This window comes from Micromys minutus (assembly GCF_963924665.1).
Source record: "Micromys minutus genome assembly, chromosome: 7".
Lineage (NCBI taxonomy): Eukaryota > Metazoa > Chordata > Mammalia > Rodentia > Muridae > Micromys > Micromys minutus.
The window spans coordinates 18,635,931-18,660,886 of record NC_137976.1 but is presented as its reverse complement, the minus strand read 5'-3'; positions in this window follow the sequence as shown (position 1 = coordinate 18,660,886).

Below are 24,956 nucleotides of genomic sequence, written 5' to 3'. Positions count from 1 at the left end.
AAGTTGCAACTTAGTTCTGTACTGTGTCATAGGGAATCATGTGTATGGGGGGTGGGGGGCAGCCCTGCCACAGAATTGTGATTTTTTTTTTCAAGCAATCTGCATCTTGGAGGTCCCTTTCACGTTTTCAGATTTGATGTTGTAGTGGCCATTTTACATACAGGGCTTTCTCCAAGAAAAAGCTCTATGTACGCCTGTCACAGGAAGGAAAGTTCGCTCTTGTTTTATTCCATCCTTCACTGGTCTCAGCCAACATGCCATCTTATTAATGAATAGAACTGAGGTCATTTCTGAACAAATCTCTCCCTTCCCACCATAGCACAATGCACCCGATTTGCATCCATTTACCACAAACACTGAATACAAGAACCACCTTGAAAAGAAGCGCAGGGTGCAGCTTACATATTATTTCAGAATATGACAGGGCCATTTGTTTCTCACGAGGCATAATATGTAACAGCTGCTTTCATGTGTCTCTGAAAGTGCCTGATCTCCATTTATAGTTCAATACCTTTAAGCGAATTTATGGGATCATTATCTAACTAGAGTTGAGCAAAGGAAATCAAAGTCACGAAGGAATCTGTTTATCTACAGAAAGCATTTGGAGGCACAATGTTGTATCACACGGTTGTGTCTTGCTGGTCAGGATAATGTACTTTGTTCGATAGATGACTTAAAAGGTCTGAAACATGCAGTCTGGGAAGATTTCTATTTGCTTTAAAGACACCGATAGAGTGAAACTGGGACAGACTTGGGTGTAATTTCCATTAATTCATGGATTTCTTGCATTGTTAATTTAAAGGCATGTGGTTGTCTTTAACTGATAGTAAAGATCCAATTTCTATTTTTATAAAGGAATGCGTCAGATATAATTATTTGAAGTTATGGAATTAAAAAAAAAACACCAACAGAGGTTTCATAACTGTGCACGGTTTTTAAAAGCTTAGTGAGCACAGTGATGGGTAATAGTCCCATGAAGGGGTTAGACAAGAAATCCTTTTAATTCATGAGGCATTCCATCATCCCGTCATCAGTATTCAGGGGGCGACTGTCCTGAATCAGTCATGAGCTCTCCTGCTGCAGATCCTGTAATTTGAATCATGTGTAATAATATATTATCCTCCTGGGGCCCTCACTCAGTAGGAGAATGGTCTCTACATTCTGGTATAAGAGAACTTTTGGCTGCTGGCCGACCCACAGACATTACTCACACGGACAGTCACAGTGGTCCCCCTTAAGGCATAACATCTGCACAACCTCGTCAGCCAAAATTCTGCAACCTCCCCCTTGTTATGAATTATGATTTCTTAGAATTGGGAGCGCTAGAAAAGCCGAAGGAAACGGGTGGAAATTTTATGCAGAGCATGCCAGGTGACCACGGGTCAAGCTCCCATCCCTTTGAATTGATGGGCAATTGGATGGAGGGAGAGAAGGGAATACACCTATATGTGTTTGCTTGCCTAGACACCACTAAAGTGGCATGTGCTTGGTGAGGGCTTGGTTGTCTGTGTGGTTTGTGGATATCCTAGCCAGGTTACTATAAAGGGTGTGGCAAAATGGAACTGAGGCTAGAGCCCACAGTGCAGGCAGAGGCATTGTCTAGGTTTAGGAAGTCAGTGAAGTAGTGGAGAAAATGTCATTCTGCCTTAGGTGTTAATTTCACCAATGGCTCCGACTCTCCTGTTGTAAACTTGATGAGGTCACTGAATTTATCTGTTTCTCTTACCAGTGAAAAGCAGATGCTCAGGCTGCACCTTAGGATTTCTCTCTATGTAACATCTTTCTGTTTCTTAACCACTGAAATCTTCTTTTGCTCTGTGCAGCTGGTTAAATCTGCCTCTTGTAAAATCTGTGCAAATCATGGCCATGTCTCCTCCTTCTCTACCCTTCTCTTTGTATCTCCATCGCTGTGTTTGTGGCTGTTCACAGTTTTATGGAGTCACGTGTGTATATTTGTGTGACTACACACTCGCAGGCAGAGACCACCTTGAATTGACCTTGAGCCTCTAGGTCTTAGAATAATGACTTATATTTCCACGTTTGGAATTCGTATTTCAGTTAATGAACTATTAACATATTGTAAATCAGTATAGAAAATGTGAGAACTACAGAGATTGTTCCAACGCTGTCAGCTATTAGCACTAGGCACCGTGGATGTCAGCTTTTACCATATCTGCGCTGTGCCATTCATTCAATGGACCTTCAGTATGCAGCTCAGAAAAGAAGAACACAATGTCATTGTTGTTGTGTGTGTTTTTAATAACCCAGCTGTAGGGAAAATGTAACTCACTGAGTGTCAAATGCAGAATTAAGCTCACAGAATTTGATGCTTTTAAAAACCTCAAAAAAGTGAACTTCATCTAATGAAATTGCAAAGTAACTATTGCAAGAAAATTATGGTATCAAACTCTACTATTAATTACATGAATGAGTTAATTATGTGGGGAAATTGAGCAATTAAAGTTGAAGTTCAAGAGGTCAGGATTCATGGACTCCAGTTTTATCCTGTTAAAATTAGTACATGTCTTTTATATCTGTAATCCAGTATAATACCTCTTTGAATGTGTTTTTAGATAGTTTAGTGAAGCCTGACAGCATAAGGCTAAACTATTCTATTTTATGCTACTTTTCTCTGTTAGGTTTCCTTTTGGTGATAGTAATCCTGATAATTGCAATTAATTCCTTGGTAGACAATGATCACATTAAAAGGTTTTTAAATCTTTGTCATTAGGATTTGAAAAAAAATTGCGCAGCAATGATTCCCACCTGTTGTGCAAAGGAAATGAAAAAACTAGACCATCTATAATATCTTTTTTATTTGGAAAAATATTAGAAATGCAAAAAAATCTGCTTTTGAAAAGAATATTTTGTAAAAGAAAAGAGAAGTAAAATTTCTCAGCTCTAAATACATACTTTCAGCTTCCAGGAATAGCCTGAACTAGCTTTTACTATTTTGCAGAATAAGTACACTTTTACTCTGCCAAATGAGGTTTACTTGAAAAGTCAGAAAGATGGGATTCTGTAATCATTTAGGCCTAAGGTAAATTGTATTTGCTTAAGAAATTGATCACTACGAGCAGGGAGTGGGCTCTATAGGTGGATGGAGAAGAAGGTTAAATCTTATTTTATTTTAAATTATAGTATAATAATGTTATCGGTATAAATGATTCATTATTTATCCAGATATTCATTAAAGTAATTATAGTTTTGATTTATTTTAAATTGGCAAATCTGACATCTCGGTTCAGTTTGCAGCGGCTTTTATTAATTTAATTCATTCTAAGGTACAAGATTGTTCAAATAAATTTCAGTTCTTTGAGTTTCACTGTAAAATAGATAATCATGTTAGTTTTGATCCTTTTTATTCTGTAAAAATCTCTAGTTATTTCAGCAATGAAATGTTTCCACTGACTCAGTTGTTAAAGATGAATTTGAAGCTTTTAAATACAGGGAACCAACTTGTGGCCACTTGGAGTAAAAACTTCTGAAAGACAGGAAAAAGAGTCGGGCCTTCCCAACATCTTCTGTTTATAAAATTATATGTCAGAGAACAGAGATAGGCAGAGCAGATGTGGAGTGTCTCCCATAAAGGGCAATTGACCTACTTCATGGATGGAGATGTGACCCCTCAATATTATTGTCTTTCTAAACTTATTAAAGTTGTGAAAGACTAGAGAGAATTAATAGAATCTCTCCCCTTATGTTGCCACCATTAATATCATAATCTGTGATGCCTGTTCTAAAATTAAGTATTGACTTATTAAAGTAGGGACAAACACTGGTGCTGGCACAAAATTACCAGATAAACTTTCAAAGGACAAATCAGCTATTCATAATTTGGGAAAGTTAATTAGATGACACAGGACCAAAGCATATGTGTACTCTGGCGCTCCTTTCTACCCAGACATGAAAGCACAGTCAATACTGAGCACAGAGCTCAATATGTTGGGGCACATAAAGTGTCTTTATGTATTGAAACCAAGATCTGGTAGCTTGCAAGTATGATGTTTTGCTTGTATGCTTGGATACTATACAAGAAAAGAAACCAAAAGGTGACAATGAATTGCCATTTTCTGTGGCTAGGCTGTATATTGTGTGCCACACTATAGTGCACTTCACTGGCTTCCTGCTGCAGTCCACTGTTAGACCAGCAGTATGCTTCCTTTTGATGTTATAATCTAATCTAATCTCCATAATGTCCCCTCTGAATGTCATTCCACCAAGTACTTTTATATATGCTTTGTGTCATCTTTCAAATTCTCAGATTCTTAGACTCCCTTTTCACAATTTGTTATATATATATACATATATATATACATATATATATATATATATATATATATATATATAATAAACTAGAATATCTATAGCATCTTTTTTAATTTGGAAAATATAAAAATGCACGGAAATCAGCTTTTTAAAAGCATATTTTGTAAAAGAAAAAAGAAGCAAAATTTCTCAGCTCTAAATATGTACTGTCAGCTTCCTGGAATAGCCTGAACTAGTTTTTACCATTTAGCATATTTATGTATATAATATACATACATACATACATACATACATACATACATATATACATATATATATTCAGACCACTGTGTGCTAGATTGTTACGTTCTTATATGGACTGGGCAGATTATATTTAGAAATACACACATACACTGTGTGTGTGTGTGTATTCTACAAAAATGTACAAACAATAAACCTCACCTTATTAACTTCAATTTCAACATTGTTATTTCTGTTCATTATGCAAATCTCTTATATAAATATATGTTATTGTATAGGCTAAATTAAAGCACTTGGTTTTATTGTGTAATTTATTATTTTATATTTAGATAAAAACTAGAAAAGTGATAGTTTTGAACTCTGTGACTCCCACTTGAGTTTAATCCATTTTGCTGTTGCTCAATCACATTCCTGACATTGAAAGCTCCCATCAGTGCTACTGGGCAATCCAAGTTTGGAAGCAGACTTTTTGAGTTTGGCACTAGCATCATCCATGTGCTGTTGAGATTTCATTAGTGAATTTCAGAACTGTGCTGTGATTTCAAATCTGCCCTTCATAATTCTCTACTTAGAACTCCCCAGCATTTTTTTTTCCTTCTAAGCTTCATTTACTTTTGCATTTCCAAAAATTACTTCTTTGTGGGCTAGAACAACAGCTCATTATTTTATGGCTTTCTAAATTTATGAAGAAAGTGCATGGTGGGTGAAGTAACTTAGAAATGTGTGACTGCTTATGTATACATAAAGAAAACTGTGGGAAGAGCTGTACTATTGTTATTGCTGAGTGATCACTGAATTCTTCCGAGTAGCATGGAGATTTACAAGGGCATGATTCCTGGACAGGTGCCTGCTTCTGATTCTACACCCCCATACCTTAGATCTTGATATACTATACAGATTCTGTGTGCTCAGTCTACACCTGTTTATAGTAGCACCCACCTTAAAAGATTCTGAGGGTCCTATCCTTTATTTGTTCATGGTAGTATAAAAACAAATAAACCCCTCTTTTATTATTTAAAAGATGTAGAGTCTTTTAGTGACAGCAGCATAATTTTATAGCAATGATAAGGTGATAATATTTACCATTAAATCAGCTTGCTTTCTCTTCCCTATAAGATTCATGTTTATCTGAAATAAATATGAACATCCCAGATTACGTGTAAACTTTAGGGAACTGTTTCTATATTTTTCAGAATTCTTTAGTAAACCTAATATTTAAGATTAGTGGAATAAAGAAAGGCTAGAGTATAGGTCCCAGTCAATGGCATCTTAACATTCTTAGCCACAGTCTAAGCATCTGTTATTCAATGACCAGATTCTTAGTGCCAGTCAACTTCCTATAGTGATTTTGGTTCTTATTGGGAAAAGACTCAAATAGAAAATCCTGGTTAGAGTCAGTGTAAGGTCAGGTGTTAATGAAAGCAAGAGGATGTTGAAAATGCTGTCCTTGAGGACATAAATTTTAGTATAATAAAAAATGACAAATTGCCTTTATTTATATGTCTAATCAAAACTCCAATTAGTTCTATTGATTCAAGAAATTGTGAATGCAAGTTAGTTACAACAGATTGCTTTCATATCTTACCCTAAGAATGAGTAACAAAAATTTATATTTATTTATAAAGGTGTTATATATACATATATACGTATATGTTTGTGTGTAGATATATATTTCTCTCTTCTCAGTCTAACTCTCTTCCTCACTTCCTCTATACTTTTGTCATTAATTCCATCTATGATGGAATAAGACAATAGAATCTCGAATATGCTGGTTGACCCCAAGGCAAACAGATTTTCAATGGCAAACATAAAATCAGTAGTAATGATGAACATGTACATTTAAAAAATAAGCTTCATCTCTATATTAAGGTTTTTTTATTACTTTTCCAAGCTTTGTCTATGCTATTATTTATTTATTTTTTATTATTTACTTTTGCAGTATGATTGCTATAGAGCTTAACTAAATTTGCAGTCATATAGATGCATTTAATTGGTTGGCTTATATGTATAAGAAAAGCAAAAATAAAAGTTACTATCACTTTATTTTTGACATCTATTTGCAAATGCATAGTGTTTGTTTTTTTGCGGAGGCATTGCATGCACTACTTGTGTGTATGTGATTTTGGATGGGAGATGTTGACATTATACATCTTCCTTGATTTTTCTCTTTGAGGCATGGGTTACATTGAACCTGGAGCATACTGGTTGGCTAGCATGATGTGAGCTATAATGATCTTCTTCCAGCTCCCATGACCGGGGATATAAATATACCAGGTCTGTGCCTTTGTTTTATGTGTGTGCTGGGGATCTCAATTCAGGTCCTTGTGGTTGCAGGGCAAGAGGTTTACCCACTGATTTCCCAGCTCTCATGCTCCATTTTAAATTACTTAGGAGCATTGTTGCTTTTAAACAATTCCTGTCATATCCTTTCATTTATAGCAATTAGGAAATGTCCTATAAAACATCACCAGAGATGGTGCTGCACATTGTTTGGGGGCATTAGGATATACTTAACTTTTAACTTACTTTTAATTTTTTGATATAGGGCTGGCCTGGGACTTGTTATACCTGCTACACTAATAGACATGGAGTATGTGAATATTTTACTAAGCTTACTTAATCTTGATTTCTGTGATTGAATTAACCTTCTATAATTGATTAACTGAAAAATTTCTCCCTTGGATGTATCACTTTTTTTTTTCTATAATATGCTTTAGCATATTATAGAAGATCAAACATTCCATTTTCTTTCAGTTAATTCTGGTTTATCATATATCATGGTGACCTTTTATGATTTATTTTTATTTATTTAAATTATGAATTATATAGCCAATATGTAACATAAAGTAAACTTTTGAAATCCTGTTTAAAGTATATTTTCAAGCATTCTCATATATAATAAAGATTTTAAAAATATATATTTGTGTGTGTGTATGTATGTGTGTGTGTATGTTCTTGAGTGCATGCATGTGTATTTGGTGCACAAAGAGCCCATAGAGGTCAGAAAAGGCTTTAGAGCCCCTAGGGACATATTTACAAATAGTTGTGAGCTGCCTTCTGAATGTTAGGAATCAAATATGGTCCTTTTAAGCCACAGACTGCTCAAATTCTAAGCCAATGATCCAGCTCCTGTGTATAATTTTTCATGGAGGACATTCACATAGTGCAAACTACAACTTCCGTTTTGGCTTTGAAACTATGGTTACTATACTGATAAATAGACTTTATTTAAAAATATCTTTAAAGATTTCACTTATTATTTTTAATTATAAGTGGGTGTTTCTCTGTTTATGGCTATGTTTATATGAGGGCAGGTACCCCTGGAGGATGGAGGCATCAATTACATTTTCTGAAGGTAGAGCTACAGTCAGTTGTGAGACACTTGACAGGGATGCTAGCAACCTAACTCAGGTCCTCTGAAAGAGCAGCAAGTGCTTTACCTGCTGAGCCATCTCTCCAGTTCATCAGCCTGTATCCTAGTCTGGCCTCTGTCCCTTCTGCCTCTGCCTCTTCAGCCTCACCTTATCATGTTCCACAACACCTGGTGAGAAAAAAATTAAGTTTCAGAACTATGGGTTGGTCATGCCAGAAATAACACTGATTTAAGTTCACCCATTTATTTTTTTAACACCAGCATTCATGAGTACTGTGGTCTATACCAATAACAACAACAACAATAATCTGGGATATAAATTTTCATCAAATACTGATTGAAAAATGTCACAGTAAATAATAGAATGAATGGTTTATCCCTTTATTGGCCCTACCTGGTCTCACTCTGTGGATGCTACTCTAGTATGGAGCTGAGCACACGGACTCTGTCACTTGGACCACAGGCCACACTCTCCACATGACTCTCTTCCCAGGCAGTTCACTCTGCCCGCCTTGTTGCTTTTGTACCAGATGGATATGACCTTGCTGGTGTGTTTCTTTACCCCACCACCTGGCACAAACATTGCTCCAAAACCTGGTACCTTTTTGTTGTATGTTTATATATTAAATTCTCAATTTACAAACACTCTACTCAATAAGATTAAATCCAATGGATAAAGATACAGACTGCCCTTCTATAAGAGACAAAAAGGCCTATAGAATCCCTTAAGAATATTCATATCTACTTATACCGCCAATTACGGTCACCGAGATCTAGGTCTGCTTTCTCCAGCTCCATCTTGATTTCTCTTTCTCTCTGCCCCCTCTTCCGTTTTCCTCCCTTTTCTCTGCCGAACTCTCCTCTGTCCAATTAACCTCTATTACATTAACATAACTGGTAAATATCACAAACCATACAGTATTTTTCTGCAATGAGGAATATTACAATCTCTGCATATACAGTTACCATATAGACATGAAATGTCTCCTACAGGATCATGTGTTTGAATTTTTGAATCTCTGCTGGTTATGCTGTTTAAGGAGGTCAGGTGATCAGCTAGATGTGGATAAGTGGGCATTGGCTCTGAGGATTTGCAATGGTTCTCTACTTCTTGTCTAGTTTGTGGTTCATCCACCACATGAGAAAATACAGCCATATACTCTTGCGGCTGTTGAGTCTCTTCACCATGCATGCACTGATACTGCTTCCTCTGAAATGATGAAGCATCATGAACTCTTTGTCCCTTGAGTTGCTTCCATCAAATACTTTTGCTATGGTGACAAAAGGAACTAACATAAGAAAACTTGTTTCTGGATGTTGGATTTTTGCATTGAGTGGTTGACCTTGTGAGTCTTAGGCAATTTGTTCATGGGATGATTGTGGAAGAGACTGGAGATGTTTGCTAGAACAGCCCGAGAAAACTGTAAACAGAGCTTCATGAATGACTCTGTTGAGCACTTGAGAGACCAAAATACTGATGAAAATAGAGGGTTAAAAACTATGCATATAATGTTACAAATGAGAAGAAAGACTGTATGGGGAAAAGAATAATATAATATTTATATGTGTTAAGAAACATATACTCTTTGTGTCCTGAAAGTTTGAGATAATTTGATTTAAAGTTCAGAACCCATTTATTTGGGGTGGGGAGAAAGTTGAGGATGACACAGAGTTCAGATTATGCCTGATTATGGCCCAGATGCACTTAGCCTGGTCTACGTGAGAATCCAGAACAAATAAAACCATGTGACTGAAAGATCAGAGAAACCTGCCAGTTTGGAAGAAAGAGTGTGTGAGTTCCTTTAGCTTGTGAAGAATGTAGGTATGGGCAAGGCAGCTGCATCTATTTTTGATCTGCTTCACCCAAGAGAATCCATTGACTTAGCATTAAAATAATAGAGAAAATGCCTTGAGGAAAAAACCTACTTATGAAAGTTTCCAAGTTATAGATAGAAAGACCCATTTGTACATTTCTTTCGAAAGAAAATGCAACCACTAGAATCTAGACTCAAATAGGGATGCCTGTAGAAATATTTTCTCAATTCTGAACACACTAGTACTGGGAGGCGACAGTAGTTTGGGTCAAAGTGGACCAGAGTATATCTTGAATTGCCAGCAGGAGTCAAGATTAGCCACATGGTGCTCATCTTTTAGGCACGCAGAATGAAACAGTTAAGAAGTTATATCGGGGCAGAAGTTTGTGGCAAGTTTCTATAGAAAAGCATGAAAGACACACAATATGCAGAAACATGAGATTGCCTACATGGACTACCTAGACTCAAGAAGATGAAGCCCTAAGATCCATTGGAGTTGCTAGGTATTAGAGAGCTAAAGAACATGGAATATCTGTTGAAGAAAACTTGGTGTTGAAGTACTTAGCCTCTTAGTGATGAAATTTCATATATGTGCTAACATTGCTTGCCTGTGTGACACGCATTTGTACTGATGTAGATCATGAGTAATTAGAATTTCAAAAAGGTAAACCATTGTTAACATGGGCAACAATGAGGGAATGAAAAAGTATTAAATTTTACTGATAAGATTCTGCTGTCTTATAGTACCTGTGTGAGAAAAAAAATAGCCTTTAATAACTAGCTTGATCTAATTTGCACCGGACCCTGGACTGTGGATGAAAGACAATAAATCTGGTTCAGGAAGTAGATTGACTTGTACTATGAACTGGGTCTATTCTCTTTTCTGCCATTTATTATATTACTTGCATGTTCACTTTCTCTATAGTGACTGTGCAAGTTGTTCATGATTTCGTATTTCCTTTAGTAAGGATCTAAAAAAAACCATTTTTTTTTTTCTGGTAATTGTCACATTTTCTTCTGTTCACCTAACTTTTAAGTATGAATAGAAAACTTATTTGTCATTTATTGCATCAAGAATAGATTATCATCACTTATACCAAGATTCATAAATCATCTTTTGAAACACATCTTGCATCATTGAGTATTATATATTTGCTGTGGTAGCACACTCTTTTATTATTTAGGTCTTCATAAAGCCTCTGGATATTTTAAAACTTTAATGACTCATGAGTGTAAAGGAAATAATCAGCAATATATATACTAATTCATGCTTATTTAAATGAGAACAATATTATCATAAACACAGAACCATTCAGAGTCTGACACAGATTGAAAATAATGGCTTAATCCCATTATTTTTCATATGTGCACAGGGAAGTGTGGGAAAGAACTGATCTTTGGCTTGTCCAAATTCACTGAGAAATTTGTGGTAGACTCAGAAAAATAACCATATTTTTATTAAACTGCAATTTTAGAAAGCATTCTGATTATAAAATAACATTTTCCCTAGCATAAATTTGAAAATTAAATGTGAAAAAATGAAAATACATAATTTTATAATCGAAATTATTTGGGTTACACCAATGCTTTAAAACTTTATACATCATTTTAAAACTATTAAAATTCATTTTATTATCACTTGTATATATTCCTGCTAAGCACTAGATGTGAGATTCATATGACAAATACCCACGTGAATAAAAACAAAAAAGAAATTTATGAGATAGTGTACTGGCTGGTTTTGAGTGTCAATTTAACACAAGCTAGAGTTATCACAGAGAAAGAAGCCTCAGTTGAGGAAATGCTTCCATGAGATCCAGCTGTAAGGCATTTTCTCAACTAGGGATCAATGGCAGAGGGCCCAACCCATTGTGGGTGGTGCCATCCCTGGGCTGGTAGACCTGGGTTCTATAACAAAGCAGGCTGAGCAAGGGAAGCAAGCCAGAAAGTAGCATCCCTCTATGGCCTCTGCATCAGCTCCTGCTTCCTGACCTGCTTGAGTTCCAGTCCTGGCTTTCATTGGTGATAAACCGCAATGTGAAAGTGTAAGCTGAATAAACCCTTTCCTCCCCAACTTGCTTCTTGGTTATGATGTTTTGTGCAGGAATAGCAATGCTGACTAAGACAGATAGTCACTTTAAAATATGGATTTTTAAATTAGAAATTTATAAGACACTAAAGATTGAATATAAAGATCTCATTAAAGTTCAATAAAAAATATTCTTTTTGTGTGTTAACTTCAAATGAAATTTGTCAAATCAAACAAATGCTGTCTCTGATGTCACTTCCTGCTTCTGGAGATGTGGTATTTCCTCTTAGCATTCTAGACTGTACCTTCCATCAAATCAAGGAACTTCTTCAATTAATGAGTCTTCCTCCTGTTTCATCACTGTTCTTTTAAATTTGCTCCTTTTTTCTAGCACTTAATGAGGACCAGCTTCCATTCTACAAAGGGTAAACCAGAAAACACAAAGCAACTGTGACCACCCCCTCTGATCCTGCTTCCTTGTTTGCTAACGCATCTGATTGCTGAACAGGAAGTGAGTGGAGCCAGAGTCAAATACTCACTTGGGACAATAGTGTACTTCCTTACATGCTAGTCCAATTACTAGTTTGTTTTAGAAGTCATAAATAATAACTCTTCTAAGTACACGGTACTGTCTTCTTTGCTTCTAACCCTAAGTCTGCAGAGGGGAAGAAAATGCCAAGCATAAGTTACCTTTCATCATTACTTTTAAGGCACTCAAGGCTGAAATATATTGCTCATAATAGGTTTAGCATTTAAAGCCCTGGCCCCATTTCTACTGATTTATTTTTCAATTCTGTTCTTACCCAGGTTTCAAATGCTACAGGGGAAATAGATAGCAGGGTCAAGCAACTTTAAATAAAGCCAAAGTCATAAACCCACTTTAGAGAGAAATCAATGCTGCACTGATCAAGGGGCACTGGACTTGAAGTCTGTTGCCTCTACAGTGTTTCAGTGAGAAGGATTATCAGAAGAGTTCTGCTGTATCAGTGGGTTCGGCTGTAGCCACGCCACCAGCTTTTCACGTGACACTGGTTTATCAACATATTTAGTGCATTCATTCTCAGGAGTATGAATAAGGTTGACGGGAGATCTTCCAGCATCCTTTTGTTTCTTTTGTTACAAGCAAGGTCGTTAAAATGAATAAGTTCATAAGTCAAACTATAAAACACTGGAAAGTGCAACTTCCTTGCTTGTATTTAAGTTAGGACTTCAGTGCACTGTCTGGGATGCTATGGGCACAGTGCTACCTTTCTCTATAGACTGAAAGCCCCTGGTACCCTTTATTATTTAGAAGCTGTGGCATTTGAAAAAAAAATTTTTTGGTAGTCAATAAAAAATAGAAATTAAATGTCCACTAGATGGCAGTAGATCAAGTCTTCCTGTAATAGCTAAGTTCTTCTGTATTTAGTCACGTAAGCACACAATTAGCTCACCTTCCCAAGGAATCCTATGTTCTTATATCAACCTTCAAAATGTTTCCCTAGCCTTTCAATTTATTTTTATTTGATGTCCTCTTTTTAAGACACCATGAAACTGTTATTGGTTAGTTCAGTTTTTACAGTGCTTCGTAAATTATTACTTGCTTTGGTCATGACAATTTCTGTAAAAACTACGCAATGTTCTAATCAATATATCTACACGAGAATCTAAATTTATTTCTACTTTGGTCATGACTTTCCTGAGTCTGTGTCCACTCCCCCTTCAGAGGGTTACCAGGCCTGTTGCAGACCAAGCTGTACTGAAGAGAGGGAAGCTTAGCCTAGTACAGGTAGGTGCAGTGCAGGATCTTGGTGGTGAGCACGCATGCGCACGGAACAGCTTCAGCTAATAAGCCGATTTGTTTATTGAGGGAAAGAAATGAGTATTTATGCCCCTGGAAAAGTGGCCAGGGTCTCTGGGGCAAGGTTTGTGGGCTGTGTATCATTTGCCCAGAACAGAGAGATCGGAAGATGCTTCATCGGCCTACTCAAGAACCGTGGGGGGGGGGGGGGGCATGGGAGTCCTCATAAGGGCAAACAAGAAGTGAAGCCTAACTGTCAGGATAATAATTCTTACTAGGGTTACTAGTTGGGCTGCTGTTGCAAGTTCCACAAAAACACTAAGGTATAAAACTATAAGATACAAGCAGAAAATGTAGCTCAGCAGCATACAGGGTCTGTGATTGTCGCTTTAGTATCTGTGAGCCTGTATGAGCTCTGCTTTGTTGATTCTGAGGGTCTTGTTCTCATGGTGTTCTAAACCTCTCTGGCTCCTACACTCCTTCCTTCCCCTACCCCCTTTGTATTGGGTTCCCTAGCTCTCTCTAGTGTTCAAATCTCTGCAACTCCTCTCATTGGTTGCTATGTGACTCCTCTCTGATGAAGACTGAGCTAGGTACCAATTGTGGGACTGTGAAAGGTTATCTTGGTTCCAGGTTGAGCTAAGGCTCGAGACCCTGAAGGGACAGTAGGCATTTTGCCTGTTCCTGGGCACCAGGCCCCGATCACAAGCCTCAGTCACCAATGGATTTGTGGCCATCAGTCATGTAAGGCAAAGCCCCTCCACAGTAGAGGAGGAGAGCTGAGGTCACATAGGCTCAAGACAGATCTCCATTTAAATGAGGTACCTAAAGGCCTGGAGGACTTAGCCAATATGCTTTCCTTCCCAGACACTCCTTTCTGCAAAAGATATTTAACCTTAGGCCCACCCTGTGAAGTGGGGTTTGATTTTACTCATCTACTTTCTGCCATGACAATAAATGCCTTAAAGACAAGGACTGCCTCTTTCCATCGAGAATCGCCTTGGGGAGCCATGGAGAAGGCCTTCACCTATAGAGCTGCAGTCTAATCTCTTATAGAAGGCCTCTCTGCGCCCCCAGCCATGGCTGCCACTAAGCCAAGCCCAAACCTCAAGTGGACAAGCCAAGGAATCTCCCCAAGAGACCAGCCTGACCTGCCCCCCTCCATCCTGCCAGGTTAGATCCAGCCTAACCTTCTCCCCCTCCATCCCCCCAGGTTAGATCCAGCCTGACCTGCCCCCCTTCATCCCCCCAGGTTAGATCCAGCCTGACCTGCCCCCCTCCATCCCGCCAAGTTAGATCCAGCCTGACCTGCCCCCCTCCATCCTGCCAGGTTAGATCCAGCCTGACCTGCCCCCTCCATCCCGCCAGGTTAGATCCAGCCTAACCTGCCCCCCCTCCATCCCCCCAGGTTAGGTCCAGCCTGACCTGCCCCCCTCCATCCTGCCAGGTTAGATCCAGCCTGACCTGCCCCCCCTCCATCCCCCCAGGTTAGGTCCAGCCTGACCTGCCCCCCTCCATCCCGCCAGGTTAGATCCAGCCTGACCTGCCCCCCTCCATCCCCCAGGTTAGATCCAGCCTGATCTGCCCCCCTCCATCCCCCCAGGTTAGATCCAGCCTGACCTGCCCCCCTCCATCCCCCAGGTTAGATCCAGCCTGACCTGCCCCCTACTCCATTCTCAGCTTTTCTCCACCTTCCAGTGGCACCTGCTTGTCCACTGAGAACCAGATCACTCTGGCCTCCTTGCAGGCCTGGGGACCACCAAACCAACTCCTGGTTATCCTGTGCCTCAGATTGCATTTCCCCATCCCGAGAGCAGTGTTCCATGGCTTCCTTATGGTGTCCTAGCCCGGCAACAGTGATGGGTAAGCACAGTCAATGTCCTACGTCCCCAGGCTGCTGAGCCCTGCTGGCAAGCAGACTCAGGACCCCACCAACCCTGCAGCCGATCAGGGTTGTCTTTCTGTGTTTAGGTTAACTAACTCACTCGGGTTTTCTTTTGTTTTTCTTCTTCCTTCCTTCTTTCTTTTTCTTTCTTCTTTCATTGCATGCCTTCTCTCTCCTGTGAGTTCTTCCCTCCAAGTTTTTTTCTCCTTAAATCCACTCCTTTATTTCTCTTCAGAAGAGAACAGGCTTCCCAAGGGTATGAAACAAACATGGCATAACATGTTACAATAGGACTTTTTATAACCTCATATTAGCGCTGGATGGAGCAACTTATTAGGATGGAAAGAGCCCCAAAAGCAGGCCAAAGAGTTAAAGAAAGCCCCCTCCTCCCATTATTAAAGTCTGCCATAAGAACCAAGTTACACGGGTTTAAGATGTATACAGAGGACCTAGGTCAGACTCTACAGTCTCCCTGATTGTCACCTCAATGTCACTCAGCCCCTATGAGCACAGAATGGTTGCTTCTGCCAGTCTTGTTCTTGTGGTGTCCTTGAACCTTCCGGCTCCCACAACCCTCCTTCCCTTTATTCTGCAGGAATCCTGAGCTCTACCTAAGGTGTGCAGTGTGACTCTGCATCTGCTCTTATCAGTTGCCAGACGAATCCTCTGTGATGGTGATTATTCAAGGCTCCTGTCTGCAAGAATAACAGAATATCATTAGGAATCATTTCATTGACTTCTTTTTCCTAGCTTTTAATTACCACTCATTACAAAAACAGAGAGACTGCTAAATGTTTGACACGTTACCTTTCCATCTTTCTCAAGTGATCCTATCTTTAGAACATTGAATACATTTACCCCAGATTAGTCCCAGAACATCTTAATCAAATCCAGGTACATAGTGAATCATACCGCAATGTCTTTTTATACCTCTGGAACAAATTTAAAATAGATACAAGTTTAATTCATTTATGAAATGCTCAATATAAGGAAGAGGTTTGATGATGACATCCCTTAATAAGTAGAATATGTGTATAAGATGACATACGCCTTTTGCCCATATCTATGTCAAACATAAGAGAGACAAAAATATGAAAAGTTATTTTATTCAGAACAGTATCACTATGTGCTCCTGAGGAGTTTGTACTAAGAATTTTGTTGAAGACTCATTTGATTATTGTGGTTAATTCTTAACTGGCTGGCATGAGGGTGGTGGACATTGTGACTTCTCAGATGTTCCTGTCAAGTTGCTTTAAGTCTCCTGTATCTTTCTGGAAAAGAACATAACTTCTGATTAGGAAGGTCAGATTTCATCCTTGAATGAAACAAACAAATTTATTTTTCATTGATCAGGTAGTTGATCAGTTACATAGCACTATATGCCTGGTTCTATCCAGTGGAATATGATCAGAAATATGGCATGTGAAAGAGAAGGAAGCTAGATGAAAACATTTTCATCTGCATATAAGAAGGAAAAAATGAGTGGCTAGTGGGGTGAGGCTACAAACCTTCATTGACTGCTCCTATTGTCATATATCCTCTCTAAGAATGCTGCACCCTCTAAAGGTTCCAGAATCTTCTCAAACACCACAAGCAGCTGAAGGACAAGTGTTCTAATATCTGAGCTTAGAGAGAGGACATTTCTCGTTTAAGCCACATTACTTAGCCTCTCTTTACTACTTAATTACGTTTCTTATTGCTTTATTAGTTTTGAAAATATAAATTTTACAGAGTACACGGGTGAATTTTACTGTGGCTTTACTGACTTGTTGTAGAACTGAAAAGATGAGGCATTGGTTGCTTTCTTTATTGTTCCAGGCACCTAACTCACATCTTCTGTAATAGCAATTTGTGCTCTTACTCACTGGGCTCCTCTAGTTCAGCTCTCCAGATCCTACAAAAATATACAGTACTTTCTGTCACATTAAAGTAAAGAGGATGGTCATTATAATAACTTCTCCATTTGTTTGATTTTCTGAGTTTCCATAGTCTCTGTGCCTTCTGCAAGGCAGCCTGTCCAGTCTGAACAATAGGCATTCCCATCTCAAAGCTTTTACTACAGTCTTAGAGACATTCTGCCTCCAAATCTGAGGGCCCACAGAATCACATCAGCATTGGTACTATTTATAGTAAAAAGAGTGAGCAGGCCCTGACACATACCAGTGTAATTCACTAATTTCAAACACTTTCTCCTCTAACAACAGGAGTAGACTCATGCCTCTGAGACTTAGTAAAAAGCTTAGGTCTAAAACAATAGATAGATAGATAGATAGATAGATAGATAGATAGATAGATAGATAGAGAGAGAGAGGGGGGGGAAGGAGAGATTAGATCACAGGTTTTTTTGTTTGTTTGTTTGTGTGGTTTTTTTTTTTTTTTTTTTTTTTAGCATGATGAGAAACATCTTTAAGTTTATGTTCAGAAAACAACCAAAGGGAAATTAAAACACTAAGCTTGTGGCTGAATTGTAAACTGCCAATTTTACAATTAACTTATCAGAATTCCATTGATCAAAGTTAAAATTTTAAACCATTACTTATATCTATATAGCTTGCATTTATATACTTTGAAGAATCTCCCTGGACACTCTAACATGTATAACTACCATTGACCAACTTTAAACTCCTTTCCCTGCATTTACCAACTTTTCACATCTTTCATCTAAAGCATTTTCTATTTCTAATTCATCATCACCCAAGACTTTTTATCCTCTAATCTTCATCATTTACGCTTATCAATCTCCAACATATTCCATAAATGTTTTCTTAGACCTTAGGCTGCTGGGTTGAGTGATAAGTCATTGATGTCAGAGCACAGTGCGGGTGCCTCTGCATCTGATGAAGAAGGGAGAGGTGGGAGAGAGCTCGACCGGTGTGAAGGGAGAGGTGGGAGAGAGCTCGACCGGTGTTTGAGAAGAGAGAGACAGTAGTGAGCCCTGGCTGATGATGTGGGACTGGTTACTTTTGCTTTCTCACTTTGCCAAAGTGTGCTGGACAGGGTTCAGGCTTCCCTGAAACCCTCTTTTCTTTCCTAACCCCAATCAAGATCCAAAGAGTAAAAGTATGGACAGGTATTTTACCTCGTCCATGAACATCATAATAATTTTGAAGTCTTTCTTCAACTTTTTTCCAGGTGTTAAATCTATTGTATTTTCCTCGGGGAAACCAAAGGGAAACGTTTTCTATAAAACCTGAAGAAAACAAAACAAAACAAACCTTTGTAATCGCCCTCGCTGAAGCATATGAAGCATTTACCAACCCCCCCAAAAAAACCCACCCATCTTCCATTTCCCATTTTTCTTTTTCCCTTTCCTTTCTTTTATTTTCCTTTTGATATTTACTTTTTCCAAGCACCCTTATTCTTTTTGAGCTCCCTTATCTATGCTTTCCTAGGTCCTGAGAAATACTCACCACACCAAACTTCCTTTATTCAAGCTCCCTTTTATCTTTTTGAGGGCTCACTTTTCCCGAAGTGCCCTTCTCTTCATTGCCCATAATTCAACCCCATTCTGGACACCATTCTGCCAGACCCTTCCAGTCAGTCAACATGGGAACCATGACTGGGAGAGTGAGGATGATGGTAGTAAAATAAAAAGAAGATGCGAGAGATCGACATGGGAGGGCTGCTGGTTAATACCATGCCTGTGTGCACGTGTATTTTTCTCATCTTTTAAAGGCAAGCAACATGAAGCATGACCAATTCCAGGAAGATAAACAATGACCACAAATGCTTATGTGGAAAGTTTATGGTACACAGATTCTATGTCTGACTGAGACCATTTTCTTCAGGTTTGGACAGACTCTTAAGGACATATATCTATTGAAAGAACTTGGCAATACATAACACATGTCTTAACTAAAAACAAAGACAGATGTGATTAATATCAAGCAAGTGATTTGTGATTAATAAGAAGCAAGAAGTTAACTCAGTAAACTGCTTCCTACAGTCTTCAAACCCATCAATATCAGTTTGTTCCAACATAATATTCTTGGATATATAGCCTTCTACTGGAGCATGATTGTCTTACCAGGAGCTACACTCTTCCAAAAGCTATCAATTATCAATAGATCTTTAGCTAGTTATAGGACTTTCTGATCTACCATATTCTCTATGCTTGAATTTTGTCTGTCCTGGAATTGCACAGGTTTGAGGCATATTGCCATAATTTCTATCAACTCATGTTGCAGTTACCCTGTTCTATCCAGAAAAGATTATTTCCTTGGACTCACTATTTCCAGTTCTGATACTCAACTTCTTTTCTGCAATGATCCCTAAGCCTTAGAAGGAGAAAAATTGGCATATATGTTCCATTTACAGATCACCATTCTACAGTTCTTTTACTCTTTGCAGTTCAACTAGTTGTTGGTATATGTGTTTATCACCACTTACTGCAAGTAGAGTCTTCTCTGATAAGGATTGATAGAAGAATTAATGTATAATTATAATGATATGTCAGCAATTATGAGTCTACTTAATAGTATGTCCACCTAGCAAAATAGTAGTAGGGTCCCCTCAGATTTATTATCTGTATAATCACTAGTTATTTAACCAATAATAGTGCTAGATATAGGTTTTTCTTTTAGATGAAATATCCATGCACAAAAGGGGTTAGTTGTTCCTACAGGATCTTTGCCACTAGACTGTCTTCTTGCTAGGTTAGTCATTATTGTAGTTTGAAGGATCCATAACTGGGAAATTTAATGATTACTTTACTCTTTGCTCTGCATCAGCATATTCTGGTACATGTAAGCCAAATGACCTGCATACACATGCACACACACACACACACACACACACACACACACACACACACACCAAACACTTTTGCAGCCCTTAGATAGTCACATAGCCTGGTGGCCATGTTTTAAGTTAAACTTCCTTTCTACTTATAAGGACATATCCAGAAAGGACATGGAATTTCTCTTCATGCAAATGAAGCATTCCTAGAACCTTGGTCCCAGTCAATAATATAACTCACCTTGAGAACCCTTAACTACCCCATCAGGTTTACATAGCTACTATTCTCCCCAGAAAAGAGAGCCATCTCATTGAAAACCATCTCAGATGAAGAAAGTCCCATCTTCCCACCTGCCTGGCTAAGCTTCATTCCTTCCAATCTCGGCCAGTACACAAAGGTGACTAGATATATTGAGGTGGAGAAAGCAGCTCCCAGATACCATTCTTAATCCATATTCATAAAAATATCATAGGATTTTTTTGTTTAAAGTAGGATAGTGTGCATTGTATATTAGCGGGCAATATTTCTGAGATCCTTAGGATGTGAATCTGTAATGTGTATCAGCTTTGTTTAGGCAGAAGTTAATGTTAATAAATCAGCAATGTGGTTCATGTAGAAAAAAAAAGACATCACCAACTCAGAGATGAGACCACCCCAGAAGATTATAAAGTGTTATCCATAGTTTAGGGAAGATATTTATCTCTATTTTTTTGAGATTAAAGTCTATGACTGGCCATTGTAAAAGCTGGTGTATCTGAGGTGCTATTTGATATAGTAGCTACATCTAAATGTTAGAGCATCAGTTACTCATGAGTATATAACTTCTGAAAACAAAGAGAAATATCTGTAAAGTGCATAAATATATATATAAATATGTATGTATAGGTAATAGCTCAAAATCCCCTGATGTTCAAATCCCATATATATAATATTACAACACTTGAATATAACATATGCATATTTTGCTGTATATTTTTTTACTCCCTAATGTAATGTAATATATGTATACATTATGTGTGTGTGTGTGTGTGTGTGTGTGTGTGTGTGTGTGTTATGGGGGGGTACTGTATTGGGGGGTTCTAATGCCTCCAGTTCATATGTCAAATTTCCGATTTCCCATGAATCAGAATATGATTACATGCAGAAATTTAATCTTAAAGAACTAATTTAGTTATAATAAAATGTTTAGGTTTATCTGTAATATAATATAACTAGTAGCCTTAGAGAAGGAAAACCAGCAGTGACCACAGAGAGACACACATGCATTGAATGGCTCTGAGGCAGACAGCAAAGAACTGGCTAGTGGTAAGCCTAAGATATGGTTCCAGAGCAGTCCAAAGTTTTCAGCATTTTCATCCTAACATTTCAGCCCCCGGACCTAGCCTGAGAGAAAATAAGTTTCTATATTTTAGTACACACAGCTTGTGGCATTCTGTTCTGGAAGCACCAACTCGCTAAGATAACACCTGTCATGTAAACTGTGTGGCAACTTGAAACACCTATTTCAAAGAAAATGGATTTTTCTCTTAGCAATGAAACTTTTCCACTTACAAGAAAAAACCCTATGGAAGAGGAGGAGGAGAGACTGTAAGAGTGGAGGGGATGGTAAACAGCAGGAAAATGTGATCACTGAATCAACTCAGCAGGGCACACTTGGGCTCAGAGACAGAAGCAGCAAGGACAGGACTTGTAGACATTTCACCATATCCTCTGGTTATACGGCATGACACTTAGTCTGATGTTTTTGTGGATTCATAATAATGTGTGATACCTTATGTGTCTGACTCTTTTTCTTCCTCTTGGGACCTTTTCCCTTCTATTTGGTTGCCTCTTTCAGCCTCTGTATGAGCTCTTTTGCCTTAGTCTTATTTTATCTCTTTTTGTTTTTCATTGGTCATTACCTGTTAGAGACCTGTTCTTATTGGAAGAGTAAGTAGAGGGGGAGAGGATCTGGAAAAGGAGGGGGAAGTTGGGATGGCTGGGAACTGTGAAGGGAGGGGAAACTGTTGTCACAATGTATCACATGAAAGAAGAATTTATTTTCAATTAAAAGAAAAATCTTTTTACTTGTGTTTTCAGGTACCACAACCTACATGGCTTTGTTTGGTGTTCTTGCACTAATAACGAGACAAAACTTCCAGGTGGGAGGGTGTGGTATGGCTAAATTTGGAGTGGCTAAGATAGTTAAAAGAAAACAAAATATATTCTGATTTGTTGATTGTCTTTCTTTTTGTAATTCTGTATTAGAAATTCAAACTTAGCTGTCCAAACTGTAATTACATTCAGGGAAGAATGACTTTTGAACTAATCTGAGACATATTTATGGTACACATGCCTAAAATTAATTGAATGCAAGTTTTGCATCGGATTTTGTCTATTTTAGGAAACATAATCATTGAAAATAAATGCTTGAAGGCTCTTTACGTAATGAATTGAAGCATATTGGTTTCAGAGCCTGAAAGAATTCAAATAATTCCATGGGTGATAAATGCATGTGAGAAAGTCATTTCAGTCAATTTCAGTCCTGCATGAAAAGACTCAATTTCATGATTTGGATTTTCCTTTTAAAGTAATAGATATGTTTTTGTGGGATTACAACTGGTGCTAGTCTAGAGGTAAATATTTTTATTTCTTCAATTCCTACTTTGTGTTTTTTAAATGTAATCTTCACAGTCTGCTTTAATAATGATTGTCATATATATATATATATATATATATATATATATATATATATATATATATATATATACAGACCTCCATTTGCCTTTGTTTCCTTATCTCCAATTTCCACTGTGTTCTTACTTATATTAAGAGCATTATGTGCCTAGAGTCAAAGATGCTTTTCATAAGAAATGCCAACATTCCAAATCTCTTCTCTCTCTTTTACTCTTCTGATTCACTTACAAGAAAAAGAATCAGTAAGGCACATCAGAGTTAAGATAACTAATTAGATGGAATAGTTTTTAGCTGCAGAGTAGTTATCCTAACAGATTCTGCCTTTACACTACTTAATTAAGTATCTATTATAACTCCCAAGAAGCCAAAAAATCCTCATGCATTTAACTTATATTAATAAACTATATTAGATTTTCTTTTAAATATTTACTGATTTCTATTTATTTTTTTACTGGCTGGAAATTTGGCTCAACCAGTAAAGGTGAAAACAAAGAGAGCATAAGCACTTGAGTTTAATGCTTAGCACTTAGATAAAAAGCCAGATGTTGTGATGTACCCAACATGGGTTGGATGGGTTTTGATAAGTCTCTTACTCTACCCACCTCTTCTTAGTGCCATCTTTTAATAAAAAGACACATATCAAACAAATGCTCTGTACCACTTATTGTTGTAGACAATGGACAGAATGGTGAATAAAACAGAAACAGTCCAGCACTGGGGAGGAAGACAGGCAGCGCTCTGACTCCTCTGGACCAGCCAGCATGGCTGAATTGATAAGCATCAGGCCAGACAGAAATCCTCACAGTGTGTCAGACTGTTATCCCATGAGGCTGCTTTTGATTTCTACACACATGTACCAGTATATGAAAGCAACACCCCCATACACACCCACAATTTACATATGAACACAGAGTAATAAAAATGAGTTTTGAGAAACCCAAAATACTTGACTTCATATGTACTACCATGAGACTGTGTCTAACTTGTAATATTTTGCCCACGTACAGATGGCTGTTTTTTAGTTCTAGAATGAGCTGGCCTGCTGTTTGCCCTCATTTGCCACAGGCGATGGCTCCTTTCCGTTCTAGAGACCAGTTGTCTGGCATTTTGTCTTCTAAGATATTGTTCATTTCTTTTATAAACCCATTCAATTTAAGGTGCTTTACAGATTGCTCTTAGTGCATTATTATATTTGTAAACTTCTATTTGGGAAAACATGAAAGATTTTAAACCTTTTAACATATAGACAAGGATTATGAAGTTCAGAGGAGCTACAGCTTCCATATTTCTGGGCATATTTCTAATGGGTTTGAAATGCATGTAACCAGTATTCAATGTACTCCTCATCTTGTGCTCTTACCAGTGACAACACTTTCACTAGCATCACTATTACTATCATGACTATCACTATCACTAACATCACTACAACTATCATCACTATAACTATTATCACTATCAATATCACTATTATCACTGTCATTGTCATTAACATCACTATAATTATCATCACTTTTACTATCATCATTATCACTATTATCAGTATCAATATCACTATGGTCTAACACTGCCACTATTGTTACTATCACTATCTTCATCACTACCTCTATCACTATCATCACTATTATTATTACTATAATCACTATGACTGTCACTGTCATTTCATCATCATTATCACTATGACTGCTATCCCTATCATTACCATCACTCTTACTATTCTTTTTTCTTAATTGAACAACTTTGTTTTTAAAAAAGAAACATAAATGTACAGGTTTTAAGCATTTTTGCATAAAAGTATATGAATACGTTTTTGTCAGTACTTAATTTTTTTAAAGGTTTGATAGTGTGCATTAAAATCTTACTCATTAATATGAGCATAAAGTACCTGTAAAACAAGATGTAACGTGGAAATAGTCAATGTTTTCTTGGTGTGTAAAGATTAAGCATAATGGTTTTTCATTTTCTTTTTTTTCTATTTTTGGCCTTTGTTTTTTCTTGAACTTCATATAGTCTGTGAGTTGTTTCTGGGGTGTTCAGAGCTGGCACGGATCTGAGGTCTGTTAAGTCCCCGAGATGGGGATTGTTTTAGACGAGGTTGTTGTCTCTAGCAAACAACTTAGGGGTGACTAGAATGGAAGACGGCTGTGAATGTAGT